The sequence below is a fragment of the Mirounga angustirostris genome, unplaced genomic scaffold (genome assembly GCF_029215605.1).
Source record: "Mirounga angustirostris isolate CCGP_5_RB_7025 unplaced genomic scaffold, mMirAng1.0.hap1 SCAF_10, whole genome shotgun sequence".
NCBI classification, from domain to species: Eukaryota; Metazoa; Chordata; class Mammalia; order Carnivora; family Phocidae; genus Mirounga; species Mirounga angustirostris.
In genome coordinates, this window is record NW_026991718.1 from 19332440 (window position 1) to 19349862 (window position 17423).

At 37.4% G+C, this 17423-nt stretch overlaps 1 protein-coding gene and 1 pseudogene across 14 annotated transcripts in view; one reads left to right on the plus strand and one right to left on the minus strand.

Moving 5' to 3' along the window:
* NCOA1 (nuclear receptor coactivator 1) overlaps window positions 1–17423 on the plus strand; it is a 238050-nt gene that overhangs the window by 119923 nt on the left and 100704 nt on the right. For 4 of the 14 annotated variants that reach the window (XM_054509638.2, XM_054509636.2, XM_045884191.3 and 1 more), the window contains one exon: window positions 14132–14287. The exons of 7 other annotated variants lie outside the window; for them this stretch is intronic. The gene's annotated coding sequence lies outside the window, so the exon portion shown is untranslated. Of the gene's footprint in view, window positions 1–1384; window positions 1529–14131; window positions 14288–17423 lie in introns of those variants that run through there. 3 more of the 14 variants (XM_054509637.2, XM_064571931.1, XM_064571932.1) reach the window with 2 other exon arrangements.
* On the minus strand, window positions 2062–2997 carry LOC123850400 (small ribosomal subunit protein uS2-like; annotated as a pseudogene).

Genomic DNA, 17423 nt, shown 5'->3' on the forward strand with positions numbered 1-17423 from the left:
AAGCTCAAAGAGAATACTGACTTTAGGATGGACAGAAGGTTCACCTCAAATCTCCCTAACCAAATTCTGTAAGGTCAAATAAGTGATAAGGGTTCAAAGCGTTAAAAGGAGTTAGAGGTGACAATTCAGAGAAGTGATATAATAAGAAGGATATAGGAGGCTTAAATTTCAGAGTCTAAGTAACATGGGATTTTGAAATCTAGGTGTAGGTTGGTGGGACAGCCCAGCTTATATGGATTATCTATTGCACTTTATAATTTTTTCCATGTATATTGGGAAATTTGTGTTCTTTAGTATTCCTGGATGTCATCTTATTTTCCCTTCCCATGCTCTGGATGGCCATCTTTTCCTTTGAACACACCTTTGCCCTCTTCCTTAAGAACAGAGAAAGAGATAGTAAGTATATATCTAGAGCAAAAATTCTCAAAATAAGGTCTGCAGATTCCTGGGGTTCTGTATTAGTCTGCTTAGGTTGCCAGAACAGAATACCACAGACTTCGTAGGCTTAAACAACAAAATGTATTTTCTCAATATTCTGGGCACTGGAAGTTCAGTGTTAAGGTGCTGGCAGTATTGGTTACTGGTGAAGCCTTTTCTTCCTGGTTTGCAAAAGACCACCTTTTCACTGTGTCTTCCCATGGCCTTTCCTCTGTGAGTATACTTCTGGTGTCTCTTCCTTTTCTCATAAGGACATTAACCTTAATTAGCTCCTTAAAGACCCTATCTATAAAAATACAGTCACATTGGGGGTTAGGGTGTCAACATACAAATTTTGGGGAGACAAAATTCAATCTGTAACAGGGTCCCAAGATCTTTACATGGGGCTACAACATCCAAATGTTTTTGTTTTTTGTTTTTTTTTTAAGATTTTATTTATTTATTTGTCAGAGAGAGAGAGCACAAGCTGGGGGAGTGGCAGGCAGAGGGAGAAGCAGGTTCCCTGCTGAGTAAGGAGCCTGATGCGGGACTCGATCCCAGGACCCTGGGATCATGACCTGAGCTGAAGGCAGACGCTTAACCAGCTGAGCCACCCAGGTGTCCCTACAACATCCAAATGGTTTTATGAATAATACTAAGATGTTATTTGCCTTTTCTAATGCATAGACATTTTCATTGAGGGTACAAAGTAATGGAAGGTAAATCTGGTAGCTTACCACAAATCAGGGCAGGAGTACTCGACTATATTTGTGATCTTTATCTTCTTCAGTGCTACATATTTGCAGTAAAGAAAAAAATAGGTTATTAACGGGCTATTAAGTATTCTAAAATTTGCTTAGTTTTTATTTATAATACAATAAATATTGATAACCTATATAAATTAAATCTCTTTTCAGTCTTCTAAAATTTTTTAAATTTCTTTTTCTTGTCTGATTGCTGTGGCTAGGACTTCCAGTACTATGTTGAATAAAAGTGGTGAGAGAGGACATCCTGGTCTTGTTCCTGATCTTAGGGGAAAAGTGCTCAGGTTTTCACCATTGAGTATGATGTCTGCTATGGGTTTTTCATATATGGCCTGTATTATGTTGAGGTATGTTTGCTCTAAACCTACTTTGTTGAAAGTTTTTATCATGAATGGATGTTGTACTTTGTCAGATGCTTTTTCTGAATCTGTTGAGATGATCATATGGTTTTTGTCCTTTCTCTTGTTAATGTGATGTATCATGGTGAATGTTTTGTTTTTTTTTTAATGTATTGTTGAATTTGGCTTGGAGTCCTCAATTTTTAAAAGTGTAAAGGAGAGGTGACAATTCAGAGAAGTGATAGTGGAGAGAGAGAGAGAGAAAGAGGGAGAGAGAGGATAGTGGGGGGAGGAGCAGAGGGAGAGGAACAGGCAGACTCCCTGCCGAGCAAAGAGCCTGACTCAGGCTCAATCCTCTGACCCTGAGATCATGACCTGAGCTGAAATCAAGAGCTGGATGATTAACTGACTGAGCCACCCAGGTGCCCGGGAACAGAGGCTCTTTGTGCCGAGTTTTTCACACATACTATGACATCGTTCGTTTCTGAAATCATTTTGGGATGAAGGTGTTTGTTTTTTTTTTTTAAACTGTTTATTTTCCGTCAACCTTTTCCATTTCTATTTCCATTTTGTTTGCCTTTGTGGAAGAGCAGCTTAAGACCACTCAGTGTTGTTCCTACCCATTCAGTGGCCTGAGCAGTGGGAGCTGCAGACCGGTCTTCAGTGGCCGGCTGGGCGCTCCAGTCTTCAGTAGGGAACTGCTGAATAGGCACTGAGGGCTCCTGCACACCTTCAGACCAGTCTGCGACTTCAGGCTGAGTAGCAGTGAACTCAGGAGCTGGAGCCGTCCATTCACCCTGAGATTCCTCCTTGGTCACAGCCTTTTCAGCAGCGGCCTGCTCTTTTCAATCTCTTCAGGATCTCTGTAGAAGTAGAGATCAGGCATGACCTCCCATGGTGTTCACCGGAAATGGTGCCACACATGCGCAGAGCTTCCCTGGCCAGCATCCACCACATCAGACCCACTGAGTGAGCTCCTTTGTTGTTGCAGGGGATGCAATGTCCACATAGCGCAGAGGAGAGTCTGTGTTACACGGAGCAATGGTAGGCAGGTTAACATAGGACGCCTCTGCAAGAGGCTGGTTGGTGGTCAGCCCTGGGATCAGTAACCACCAGCAGTCTCGGCTCCCGGGAGGCTGCCTGGATCTGGTTAGTGAAGGTTCCAGGAGTGAAGCGGCCGGCAATAGGAGTGGCTCCGGCAGCCGCAGCAAATTTCAGCACAGCTCGCTGGCCAGTATTCCTGGACGATACGACACTGACAGCTGGGTTTTCAGTGGCAACAATGGCACGAGCTGCCAGCAGAAGCTTCTCCCAGGTTCTCTTCAGATTTATGATGTAGATACCATCACTTTCCTTTTGTAGATGTACTGTTTATCATTTGAAAGTCAAGGTTGGTGCCACCTACATGGGTTTCTACTGCAAGGAATTTGAGGACATCCTCCTCCTTCGTTTGCACGACATCAAGGGCTCCGGACATTGTGAAAGTAGTCTCGGCTCAGACATTACCCTCACATATAAACTGGCCTTAATCACTCCATCTAATATGTAAAAGTAGCTCCCCTTGTAACTGTACCTCAAATTATTGTTTTATTTACTGATCTTTTCCTCTCACTGGAATGTGAGCTTTGAAGAGTGGGAACTTCATCTCTCTTGTTTACTGCCACAGCCAAGCACCTGCTGTAGTGCTTACCACACGTCGGGCGCTTAAATATGTGAGGGTTGAATCACTCTGCCTGTTACAAAAGAAATGATGTGTACTAAGTAAAAGAAATAATTTAAAAAATATTTTATAATCTGATTTTAAAATACCTTATAATGTGTATTACCTGTTTTTTGAAGTCATGAGGCTAGGTGTCTGGTTATTGTCTGCCCCCCTCCCCCCCCCGAAGATACTGTGCATGCCACTATATGGAAAGTGATAGTTAAATGTAACTGTAGATGGAATTACTTATTAAAACCTCTAAGCACATATGCAGGTCACTTCTCTATTTTAAAAGGTAATATGTAATTTAGAAATATTACAAAAAGAAACAAATATCTAGATATAAGCATTTTTATTGGTTAACTTTAGTGACTATCTATTCTTTGCTACCCTTGAGAGGTACAAAGAGGTAGTAAGACTGTCTTTCTGTTGACAGTGTGTGGAGTAAACCGAGCCCGCACTTAGAAAAATGTGTAATGCAAACACTCATCTGATAAAGTATATGCCAGTTTTAACTGTTACCGAAAGTGATCTAACCTGTGTTTTGTAAAATGCCATCTTAGTACAATGCCGTCTTCTAACACATGTAAAACCTGTATTGGGAATGAAAATCCTGTCTGAGCATCCCAGCATAGTGTTTTGGAGATTTAGAACAGCTTAGTTTTGATAGTCTTCAACAGCTGCCTTCTGATTCAGTAAAGTTGCTCTTCAAGAAAGAACTAAACACTTGTAGTTGAGGTGTTACATTTCATTTTTAGCTCCTTGAATGTGGACTCTCTCCAACATCCTGGTGTTTTCTCTCGCCTTGTAGCAAAAACAGAGAGAGAAATTATATTGCAGAATGTTGCCACAGAAATGGGCTTTCTCCAATTAGTAGAGACTAATCCAGCAGGTTTACTACTTTCAGCTTTCTTTTACCCATGTGTTCTCACCCTCAAACCTGTGCCTAATCCCTTATGTTAACAATCTAGTGTACCCCCCCTCATGCCAGTGATACTGCTCTTGGATTTGTTTAGAAAGATGTAATGTCCTTTGACCAGTTTAATGATCCACGTTCTCTTTAAGCTTTTAACTGCATTACTGTTGTTGAATTGGAATAGGTTCAGTAATAACATAATTTAACCTTTTAAAATGTTGTGTACCTACTCTGTGCAAGTTAAAAAACATCCATCTAGGAGCTTAAAGTCTAGTGAGGAAGATAGGCGATAAGCACATAATCACACAAATAGGTTAATATAAATTTTGCAAAATGCTAAGAAGGAGAAGTAGAAAGTGCTATTAAAGTATAAGGAAGGGCTGATTTAGATTACTGTGGTAAGAGTAGTAGAGTTTTAGCTGAAGCTTGAACAGTGAATAGGAATTGGGCAGGTAAAGAAAATAAGAGATTATTTGCAAGAGAGAATATATTATAGTGAAGGCCCTGGAGTGGGGAAGAAAGACTGGGGAATAGGTAGGAACTCAGGAAGGATGAGTGCTGCTAAAACATACCATGCTATGGGAAGAGTGGCTATGTCATGAGTTTGGGATTTTATTATAAGTGAGATAAAACCTTATGGAAGGGGTTTAAACAGGAATAGGATATCAGACTTGTATGTATGTGGACGATGACTTATTTTTGAAATAGGCTAGATGGGGCATGGTGATTGAGTACAATATAGGATGTGACAGTGGAAAAGATTTCAAAGGTGATATCTGGGTTTCTGTGGTAGCATTGGGTGAGTGTGAAGGTACCTTTTTTTCCACCCCCTGGATAGGGAATAGCCAAGGAAAAGAATATAGAGGAGTTTAGTTTGGAACTTCTTAATAAATAGGCAGATGCTTATAGGTATGGAGCTTAAAATAGAGCATAAAAATAGTAGGAGCATTCTTTTGCGAATAAGTTGTGTTCAAAATAGATGTGTTTATGTGACATCCAGAAGAGAGATTAAACTTAGTTGGCTATGGTCTCTTAATCATTTCACAGTGTTTACCATGTGCCAGGCATCATTTTAAACAACTTAAAAATATTGTTTACTCTCCTAACAACTTTGGAATAGGTACAGTATTATTCTGCTTTTTTGTAGAGTAGGAAACTAAGGCATGGAGAGGTTAAGATCAGAAAGTTAGTGATGGTGGAGTTGAGCTCCAGAATCCATACTTGTAACCATAATGCAGTATGTCTCAGTTATAAGAAGGGAATGTGGTTGCCTATAGGCAGATATGGATAGCTAAAGCTCAGTTAATTTCATGGGTGTGAGGTTTTATTCTATCAGTATGCTGGCGTTTACTAATCTATTATTGATGGGCATTTGGGTTCTTACCATTTTTTGTTCTCATAAACAATGCTGGCATGAACATCTTTCTTCATACCTCTTACCCACATACACAAAGAATTTCTTTGGAGTCACAGTTCTCTTTAATGCTGGGTGCACTCAGAATTCTTGCCCCTACCAAGATTTATTTCCCGGCTGGAGTCCCCTTGGATCTCATGCTTTTATCACGGAGCAACAGTTTTCATATCTTTCCAACATAATACAGTTTCTTCTAACAACACCCATGAATTTACCCAGATATTTTTAGACATCCAAAAATTATGTGAAGAGGTGGTTTTTTTCTGGAGAGAGATTACCAGGTTTTCATAAAAGCATTTTGTAATCATAAGAGCAATGAAGTCAGCCTTCTAAAAATCAAAGATTAATAAGGAAAAATAAGTAAATATTGCCATCCTATTAAAAAAATAAACAATTTCATCTTTAAAGTCTTTTTTTAGGCCTCCTCTTCATAGTGTTAATAAGAAAAAACAAATAGATGGAGATGTTAAATAAACAAACTTTACATACATTTTTAAATTATTTTTTAACATTAATATGGCTGGCTTGATTTCAAATTTTATTTAAATTATTTTTGCCTTTGATTTGGAGAGCATGACTCTTGCATGATCAGTAGGAGGAGGATTGGTAGCGTCATTCTTTCTTTGTTCTTCTGTGAAAACCTTACAGTCTCTCTTAAGGAAAAAAAACCCATTTCGCTCAAAGTTTTAAGTGCCACTTTCTTTCTTAAATTTTATTTGGGGTAGAATTAATAAGAACAGAGAAGTTACCCACTACAGGACTGCAGCATAGCTAACTGAAGCTAGTGCCATCACACCCAGATTTTGGCTAACATTATGCCTTTCTCTCCTCATCAAAAAGCACATCATAAAGAAGACGAGTTAAAATTATGTTGTAATAATGATAACCTTGAATCTGCACTAATTTTATGGAAGTAATAACTGTATAAACATTGTAATTTTAAGTGTTATTAGTAACAGGTTACTTTCATCACACTTCACGGTTATGGTATGTGGGCTGGGGGAGAGAATCTACTGCCCTTAGAGATTTGAAAGTTTCTTTTACTTCCTCACAGAGAAGAGAACAGTAGACCACAGATTCTTTTGATACTCATCTCACAAGGTAACAGTTGGTAACGGAAGGTGGATTTTTTTCTGCTTTCCCAAAGTCAGAATCCATGGTATCAGCTAATGTGTATGAAGAGACGTTCCTTTGATCTAAAGCTGGTCCTTTTTAAAACTTTCCTAATTAACTGTTGTATAGGCCTTACTGCCTGTTGTTAGTTCTCTTTCTGTCATATCATTCATTATGTTATTGAGCATTTCAATGGTTGATCGGTTCTTGAGAATGTCAGGATGGTGGATTTTAAAATTGTCAGAAAGATTAAGGTGTAAATAACATACATGAAACAAAACTTTGAAAAGATTATGAAATAACAGGATGATTGAAAATAAACAAATAAAATATTACCAATAATAACATAGTATTTGATTCCAGGTGAAGGTGGTGGGTTGAGCACACAGTTAATATTGTTCCCTCCCCAAACCACAGTTAAGTTAAACAACAACAAAAATAAAGTCAATAAGGGTTGTTGTTGGGTTGTTTTTAGTCATAAATCCAGAGATGTAGGAGAATTGGAGAAAAATAGGGGGAATTTTTCAAGGCCAGAAAACAGCTAGATGAGCGGTAGCAATCTTGTTAAACCTAGGAAAGCCCAGTTTTACAAGGAGAAAGCTAAGGACTGATGGAATTTGTACTGGTGAATCTCCAAAGGGCTCAGGCAGTGGTACTATGTTGTAATTTTGAAAGTGGAAGGTGAAGAAGGGTAAGGAACTAAAATAAGGAGGATTGTTTAAAAGATGTTTAAGAAACAGTTCAGTGGGGACACCTGGGTGGCTCAGTCGTTTGGGCATCCAACTCTTGATTTCAGCTCAAGTCATGATCTCAGAGTCTTGAGATCGAGCCCCATGTCAGGCTCTGCACTGGGCATGGAGCCTGCTTGAGATTCTCTCTCTCCCTCTCCCCACCTCTAAAAAAAAAAAAAAAGAAGAAGAAGAAGAAATAGCTAGATGCCTGGATCTTCTTCACTCTTTGCCACTGTTCTAATGAACTGCTCCTATCTTGACAGGTATTCTCTGGATTAAAACAGAGGGCCGCTGGGCTAGTGGACAACAGGGGGATTAAATGAGCATTGGCATTTTGAATGATGAGAGCCCCTGCCCTCTTCTCTGTCATTGGCTTCCCAAACTGAGGCCTTTATCCTACAGGCAGGAACAGGAAGAATCTTCTATGAAGAATATGACTAGCCCATTAATAAAGGCAAAAAGAACTGTACATAAATATTGTACTGTATTTGGTCAATTTGTTTCTTATGGAGTACAGGCTAACAGTTCTGAAACGATATGTATGCAGGTGTTGAACAAATAAGTAAATAAGTGGTAGATAAGGGAAACCATGTTTCTCACATCACTATTTGTACTCTTAACAAAGAGCCTGCCCAGGTTGCCCTGTCGTGAAGGTCACAGTCAATAGCCCCACATACTTAATTAGAGCTTTAAATAAACTTTTTATTCCCAAAGATCTAAATACCATGAAGCATCTAAGGAAAGCACCTACTATGAATAACGGAAACCAAAATAAATAAATCTAGAATACAAAACAACTTGCTGAAAACAGACTATACAGCCGAGAAAATTTTATGTATATGTACATACATACACACACATACACATCCAGCCATATATAGATATATATGCATATACACACATACATATATACATATACCATATGTGTGTATAAAATATCTTCAGCAAGATGGGATGCTACATCTGTAAAGCAAGAAGAAGATATTTTAAAAAGAGCATTCAGAAAACAAAGAATTCTTATAAATTAAGAATATGTAGCAGAGAAAAACTCAATAGAAGTATTGGACAGTGAATTGAGGAAAATTGTTTAGAAAGTAGAGTAAAAAGGAAAAGCAATGATAAACAGGAGATTGAAGAAAATAAGAAGATGAATCTAGGAGGGTCAACTTACTAGTGTTAGGAGTTCCAAAAAGAGAGAACAGAATAAATGAAGGGAAAGAAAAAAATAAATAGTATAATTCAAGAAAATTTCTCAGAACTAAAAGTGCCTATTGGGTGCCCAGCATAAAGGAAGAGAAGAGACCAATACCAGTTCAAATAATAGGATATCCACATAGTCAACTAAGATGCTCAGTCTCCGTAATAGTCAAGGAAATTCAAATTGAAATGAAATCCCATTTTCATCCATTAGACTGTTAAAAAATAAAGTCTCATGGTATCAGGTGTTGGAAAGAATGTGGGGGAAATGGTTCTTATACATTGCTAGTGGGAGTATGAAACAACCATTTTGGCAAGCAGTTTGAGGAATGGTGAGTAGAGTAGAAGATATGTAGCTACTGTAACTCAGAAATACACTCCTGGGTATTGCCATTAGAAATTCTTGCACTTGTGCCTATGAAAATATGAGCAAGAAGCTATGTACAAGAACACTCATTGAGGTATTATCTGTAAAAATGAAAATTTGCAGACCACTTAAATGCAGGAATGGCTGAGACCAAGTATATTCACATATATGTATGAATGAAACCCATATGTATGCACACTTCAGCAAGGATAGAGCTCCAAAACATAATGCATGAAATCAACAAAATGCAGGATTTATGTGTAGAGTATACAGTTAAAACACTTACATTTTAAAATACAAAACATTAGTGTGTATTGTTTATGGATACACACACACGTACATATTCAGAAAGAGATGTACTAAATTCATGACAATGGTTATCTCTGTCAAAGGGAGGGGGGATGAACAGAGTGGGCTCTGTGTCAATATGGGGACTTCTGATTTATTGATAGTGCTTCATTTCTTAAAGAAGAAAAAATATAAAAAGTTTACATGTTGTTAAGTCTGAGGGTAATCCCATAGATATTTATTTGTCCTATTTCTCTATATATTCTTAATTTCTGGCTCTGTACCTCTGCCTAACTCCAAATAACAAAGGAAGACTATTTAATAGATTTCCTTTTTACTCTTCTATGTGGTAGGTGCATGATAGGTGCTCTTCTATCAGCTGGCTTCCTCATTTGATTCTTAGATTGAATTTAAGAAATTAAATTACTAATTAAAGGAATTGAGGTGCTGCATTAACCAGAACTTGTGCCAGAATCCAGCATCGGAAGCAGATAATGAAAACAGAAAGGCCTTACGCAGGAGGAGAAAAATGGAACCAGTAGTTGAAAGCCTTCAGCCATGCTCAGCTATCAGATCTCCTACTCTGGATTCCTCTGGATCGGGGGAGGGGTGGTGAGGAAAGACTTCAAATACTGAGCTGTTGATAGCACAGATAATAACATAGCGATCACTGGCGTATAGAATATTTGAATCACTGTATTATACACCTGGAACTAATATAACACTATTCAACTATACTGGAATTAAATTAAATGAAAAAAAAACCACTGGAGAGATACATTTTATTTTTTAATTTTTTAAAACATTTATTTGAGAGAGAGAGCGCAAGCGAGCACGAGCAGTGGGGAGGGGCAGAGGGTGAAGGAGAAGCTGACTCCCTGCAGCCTGACGTGGCCTGGATCCCAGGACCCTGAGATCATGAGATCATGGTCATGAGGGCATGCTAAAGGCAGCCCCTTAACCGACTGAGGCACTCAGGAGCCCCAAGGAGAGATACATTTTAAGAGAGCTCATTGATTTCACAGTAATAATAAACATCAGATTATCAGAACTGTCCTTTTCCTCAATATTTCTTCATATCCCTCCTGTCTTCTTAGGTTCTCTGTGTCACCTATCTCCTGGTTCCATATTTTTAAATTCTCATTGTATACATATCTTTTTTGAATATGGATTTATTGTGTGCTTTTCCATCTTTATGCAGTTTCTAAATGACTGTGCTCAGCCTCCCCCTTAGCATTGCTTTCACATTCCCTCATATGGTTGACCATGAATCCATCAGGACCCTAAATCGTTAGCAGGATCCATCTGGCTTCAGTTACTGCTTGGTTTTGAAGAAGTGCCCATAAAAACTCTCCAGTTTTATAGAAGAGAGTGACATTATGTGGCAAAGATTATACCTGCACGATTAAGTATGCAGGTGATTTGGGGGGTTGCTCTTTCTTGGAAGCCAAATACTGACAGAACCTAAGTTTACGGATGACTGGATGAGCAACGCCATCATTGCCGGGAGTCAGTGCTATTTACCAATTCCTTCACAGATTACCTAGGAAAAATTCAAAGATAAAGTGCTTCACAAATGAAAGAACACATAAAATCATATCAGGAGGATTGAAATGAATTGTTTCAAGAAAATGTTCGAGGGCGCAGTTTATTACAAATGCAAATAAGCTAGATATATAAAGTGAGAAAACTTCAAATAGAATGTAAATTGGGCTAATCTAACTATAAATCCTTTAACAGTTTTAACTGTAAGTCAATATGAAAAACTAGTTCGTTTCTTCGAGTTTTTGAATTGTGGGTTTAAATCAAGAGAAGAAAAATCTTGAAACTATAAAAAGCACTTAGTTTAGAGGGACTAGAAGGAGTAAGCACTTTTGGATCCAGGTAATAAGATCACCCAGTTTTCTAATATTAAACATTTCACTTCAATATGGAATTAAGCATTTGGGGAAATCATGAGTTAGAGAAAACAATTTTTATATAAAAAGAAAAAGCCCAAAACAAGCATTAAAAAAAAAACTATTACAAATGTAAAACAAAAGAAAAATAGATTTGTATTTATTGATAGTATAATGTACTAACTATACATAAAGTAAACCACTAATTTTATTTTTGAACATATGAATTAATTTGGGGGGAGAATTGAATCTTGGTGAACCCATGAAAATATTCAATCCCTCTATTTTTGAGGGGGTCTTTTTTAGTTTCAGCAATGTTATAAAAAATTTTTTTTTAATTTTATTTATTTATTTTGAGAGAGAGAGAGAGGGTGCAAGCCAGGGGAGGGGCAGAGGCATAGGAAGAAGCGGACTCCCTCTGAGCGGGGAGCCCCACAAAGGGCTTAATCTCAGGACCCTGAGATCATGATGTGAACCGAAATCACGAGTCGGACGCCGACTGAGCCCCCCAGGTGCCCCAGCAATGTTATAAAATGTAAGTGTATAGGTCTTGCATATCTTTTGTTAAATTAATTCTAAGTTTCCTATGTTTTTTGATGCTATTACAAATTTGTTTTGCATTTTATTTTCCAATCGTGGTTGTATAGAAACACAATTCATTTTTGTAGACTCACCTTGTGTCCTACAGTTTTGCCAAATCACATATTAATTCTAGTAATCATTTTTCAGATTCCTTAGAATTATGTACCAAAAAATGATTTTTAAGTGAATAAAGACAATTTTAATTCTTCCTCTCTGAGTTTCCTTTTATTTCTTTTTCTTATTGCATTGAATAGGACCTTCAGTACATCCATTACAATAATGAAGTGGCTGTGGGGTGCCTGGCTGGCTCCATCAGTGGAGTGTGTGACTCTTGATCTCAGGGTTGGGGGTTTGGGCCCCACATTGGGTGTAGAGATTACTTAAAAATTAAAAAAGTAATAAAGTGGTTAGAGTGCCTTGTTCCAATATTAGGAGAACTCCCAGTATTTCATATAAATACTAGCTATAAAGTTTTTCATTCATCCTCTTTATCAGATTGAAGGAGTTACCTTTAATTCTTAGCTTGCTGAGAATTTTATCATTGGTAGGTGAATTTTGTCAGATTTTTTTCTGTATCTATTGAAACATTTATATGCTTTTTATTCTGTTAATATGGTAAATTACATTAATTGATACTTGAATTTTAAACCAACCTTACATTTCTTGGATAAACCACAATGATCATGGTATATTACCCTTTTTTTTAAAATTTATTTTTCATTATGTTCAGTTAGCCAGCATATAGTACATCGTAAGTTCTTGTTGTAGTGTTCAGCGATTCATTAGTTCTGTATAACACCCAGTGCTCATCCCAAACCTGCCCTCCTTAATACCCATCACCCGGTTACCCCATCCCCCACCCCCCTCCCTTCTGTAACCCTCAATTTGTTTCCCAGAGTCCAGAGTCTCTCATTATTGGTCTCCCTCTCTGATTTCCCATTCAGTTTTCCCTCCCTTCCCCCGTCGTCCTCTGCTCTACTCCTTATGAGTGAAACCATATGATAATTGTCTTTCTCTGCTTGACTTATTTCACTTAGCATAATACCCTCCATCCATCCATGTTGTTCCATCCGTGTTGATGCAAATGGTGGGTATTCATCCTTTCCGATGGCTGAGTAATATTTCATTGTATATATATACACCACATCTTCTTTATCCATTTGCCTGTTGAAGGGCATCTTGGTTCCTTCCATAGTTTGGCTGTTGTGGGCATTGCTGCTATGAACATTGGGGTGCATGTGCCCCTTCTTTTTACTACATCTGTATCTTTGGGGTAAATACCTAGTAGTGCAATTGCTGGATCATATGGTAGCTCTATTTTCAACTTTTTGAGGAACCTCCATACTGTTTTCCAGAGTGGCTGTACCAGCTTGCATTCCCACCAACAGTGCAAGAGGGTTCCCCCTTTTCCACAACCTCGCCAACACTTGTTTTTTTCCTGTCTTGTTAATTTTAGCTGGTGTAAGGTGTATCTCATTGTGGTTTTGATTTGTATTTCCCTGATGACTAGTGATGTTGTACATTTTTTCATGTATCTGTTAGCCATTTGTATGTCTTCTTTGGAGAAGTGTCTGTTCATGTCTTTTGCCTATTTCTTGACTAGATCTTTTGTTTTTTGTTTTTTTTTTAAGATTTTATTTATTTATTTGACAGAGAGAGAGACAGGGTGAGTGGGAGAGGGAGAAGCAGGCTTCCCGCTGAGCAGGAGCCCCATGCGGGTTGATCCCAGGACCCTGGGATCATGACCTGAGCCAAAGGCAGGCACTTAACGACTGAGCCACCCAGGTGCCCCTGTTTTTTGAGTGTTGAGTTTGATAAGTTCTTTATAGATTTTGGGTATCAGCCCTTTATCCGAAATGTCATTTGCAAATATCTTCTCTTATATATATTATCAATTTATTGTTTTGCATCTGTATTCATGAGGCTGATTTTCTTTTCTGGTAATATCTTTGTCAAGTTTTGGTATTAGGGATTTGCTTATTTATTTTTTTAAAATATTTTATTTATTTTTCCACAGAGAGAGGGAGACAGCGAGAGAGGGAACACAAGCAGGGGGAGTGGGAGGGGGAGAAGCAGGCTTCCCGCCGAGCAGGGAGCCCAATGTGGGGCTCGATCCCAGGACTCTGGGATCATGACCTGAGCTGAAGACAGATGCTTAATGACTGAGCCACCCAGGCGCCCTACCTAAGTAGCAATCTTAAATAGGAATACATATCTAATCACCAGAAAGGACTTCAGCTGTAAAATCATCTTAGTCCATTGTCTATTGGAAGAATTTCTCCATATGGCCTTAAAAGTTGTATTTTTTTTCTTTACGCAGCATTTTTGACCTTTGTCATTTCTTAGAGAATAAAATGGCAATTTAACCTCCCTTCTGCCTTTACTTTTTTTCTTCTCCTTTTAGTTGTTTGCGTAATTGGCCTTAAATGAGGTGAGAGTGAAGAAACTAGAGCCATCTCTGGAAACCTCGCTACCCCACTCCCCTGGAAGGTACCCTCCGGAGTACTAGATTTGACCATATCTGTTTTGAGGACTCATTATGAACAAAGAAGTCTCCCAGGTGGGAATGTAGCTCTGTTTTTAAAGAACTTTGTCTCTACAAAAAGTATGGAGGGAACATGATTACCTGTTGACTCTTTTTGTTAATGGAAATAATGTGTTTAATTTGAGAGCTTCAAGGTTATTATAAAACATGTGCTGACATTCCTAAAGGAAAATGTTAGAGAAGTTCTATATTATATTATGTTCATAAACCACTTTAATGCATGTTGAAATGAATATAGGATTTATATCAATATTTTACAATGAGACCCTCATTATTGAATTAAAAATGGCAAGCAGAAAAACTATACTGAACCATCCCTAGATTTGACCTATATATTTCTAACATGTATGCAGTCATTAAATCTATATTTGGTGCCCTTTTTTTTTTTTATATTTGGGAATTTTTACATAGTTGTTTTCTAAGAGTTTGTGAGCTGCGTACTTGTACTAGTACTTGTGAATCCATGAACGTGATAATGATCACAGCCTGTAGTTAGAAAAATAAACATTCACCAAGCCAGGACAGTAGGTAAAAAGCTGAAGATTAATCAGAAACTGATAAATCAGTAAGTGGAAGACTTCCAGCAGGAAGTTTTTTAAATTAACAGATTATACATTATACAGATAAAACTTACAAATTTTTAAGTGTAGAACTCTTGAGTTATCATGTGCCAAACATATTTGTTAAACAGGTTAAGAAGTAGAACAATATCAGCATTTCAGAAACTCCCCTCATCCCTGTCCCAGCTGCACACCACCCATTCACTTTAAAGGAGAAGGTTGTCACCATCAAGAGTAATGGCTGTCACCTTGAAGAGTGGGGTTCAACAATCATAGAAGTTAAAGGCAGTTAAATTTAGTTGGCTGACAAGCAACACCTGTGTTTGGAATAAACAGTGAATTTGGGAGGTGGAAGCGAGACTATTTGTTGGCAGAGAGCTTTAACGCAGGGACTGGAGGTACAAAATGACTTGAGAAGATAATTCATTTGATCCTGCTACTTCTCACTTTAAAATTTCATTGGTTTCTAGAACGCACTCCAGATTTCTGGCTTTTATGAACTGGTGATACATTGTATTTATTAACTTATATTTTCTGTTATTTGAAATCAGACTAATTCTCAATAAAGAGAGAAAAGTGAGTTAATAAACTCTTTTGAATATTAAAAAGCCATTTTGCAGAGTAGGATGTATTATAATTCAGAGAAATTTTAATCACATAGGAGAGCCCTCTCTCTAAGAGTTTTCAGGAAGAGAATGTTAGTACCATGACTTTATGAAAGAGAAAGAGAGAGAAAACAGAATGATCTAATGATTGATCTTTGGTGTGGGTGTCTTTTTCTGTAGCTCGTTGTTCATTGAGTGACTCTGAGAAAATCCTTTTTCTTCATATCACAATGAAAACTTTTTTCCATTTCCCCTTAACATTTATCAAAAACAATTTTAAACTTGTTACATAGTTGCAAGGTTGGTATGCCCATTGTCCACTTTCACCAGTTGTAAACATTTTGTTATCATTTACTTTCTCTCTTTGTGTATTTACTCCTATTTTTGCTCCTCCTCTCCCACCACCACCACTATGATGACAATGAATCATTTGAGAATAAGTTGTAGACATTTATGATCTTTCACTCCTAAATATTCAATATGTTTCTCCTACTTAACCACAATATAATAATGAAATTCAGGAAACATTTTCATTTTTGTTACTATTTAGTTTATAGTTCATATTAGAATTTTATCAGTCGTCTGATCCAGAATCACACATTGCGCAGTTGTTACAGCTATTTGGTTTCTTAACCCAGAATTCTTTATCAGCTTTTCTTTGTCTTCCATAAAACTGGCATTTTGGAAGAGGACGGGCCACCTGTTTTGTACAGTAGCACTCATTTGGAGCTTGATATGTCTTTCCATCTGTGTTCCTTTCTAAAGAGACTATGATGTGGGACTTTGGAGCTTCATAGATTTGTTAACTGAGAACCTTGTCTGGTAGAACAAGGCCTATAAAGATTTTTTTCAGGAGAAAGGCTGTTAAAATCTGGTAGGAGCCCCAGATTCCAAAAGGTAGAATCCTAAAGATGATTTGGATGTTATTGAAAAGAATTTTATATGTGTATGTATACATATAATCTTAAAATCCAAAAATAGGGTTTGTAATGGCAAAATTTTTTATCTTAAAGAAAGAGCACATTTACATTTTATTTTTATTATTTTTTTTAAAAGATTTTATTTATTTATTTGACAGAGAGAGAGAAACAGTGAGAGAGGGAATGCAAGCAGGGGGAGTGGGAGAGGGAGAAGCAGGCTTCCCACTGAGCAGGAAGCCCTATGCGGGGCTCGATCACAGGACCCTGGGACCATGACTTGAGCTGAAGGCAGACACTTAATGACTGAGCCACCCAGGCGTCCCACACATTTACATTTTAAAGTGAATTACATCTTACAGGAAACAGTTGTTTTATATTATAATGGCAAGAGAAGTCAGGATTAGATACATAATCAATTTTATTTATGTGTAATGTTTGGACTAAGAATTGAGAAGACTCCGTGTGTTTGAAATTCTTGTAAATACCACCCAGGTTTCTAGAAGAGGCATAATTTTAATGTCAGCTTTTCTGGGAAAACTAAGGAAGAAGGATTTTAGCTTAGAAGCAAAAGCAAAAGTTGGGAATCTATTGTTGGCTTTTCTACTTATCAGTTATATGACTGTAGTTTAGTTATATAAGTTAAAGCATAGCCAGAATCTGGAACGAACTACCCAAAAATGATTTTTACCTCTACCGCTTGACGAAGTTGAGCAGATTAAATAATGTTTCTGTGCCTTAGTTTCCTCATTTCTAAATGGATTATAGTATTATCCGTCTCATATTTTATGAGTGAATGAATTAGTAAGGTTTATGAGTAAATAAGTTAGATGCTTAGAACAATGATTGTCATATAATAAATCCTATGTAAGTGTTGATCATCATCATTTTCATCATTATCATTGTCAGACAGTACTTTATCAGTAAGATAAAACTGTTGGAACTCAGCGATTCTGTAAGTAGAAATAATAATAATACATACTTCATAGAGCAGTTGTGAGGAATAAATGAGTTAATACATAGAAAATACATAAACACTCTCTATATATTATTAAATTGTTATATCCTT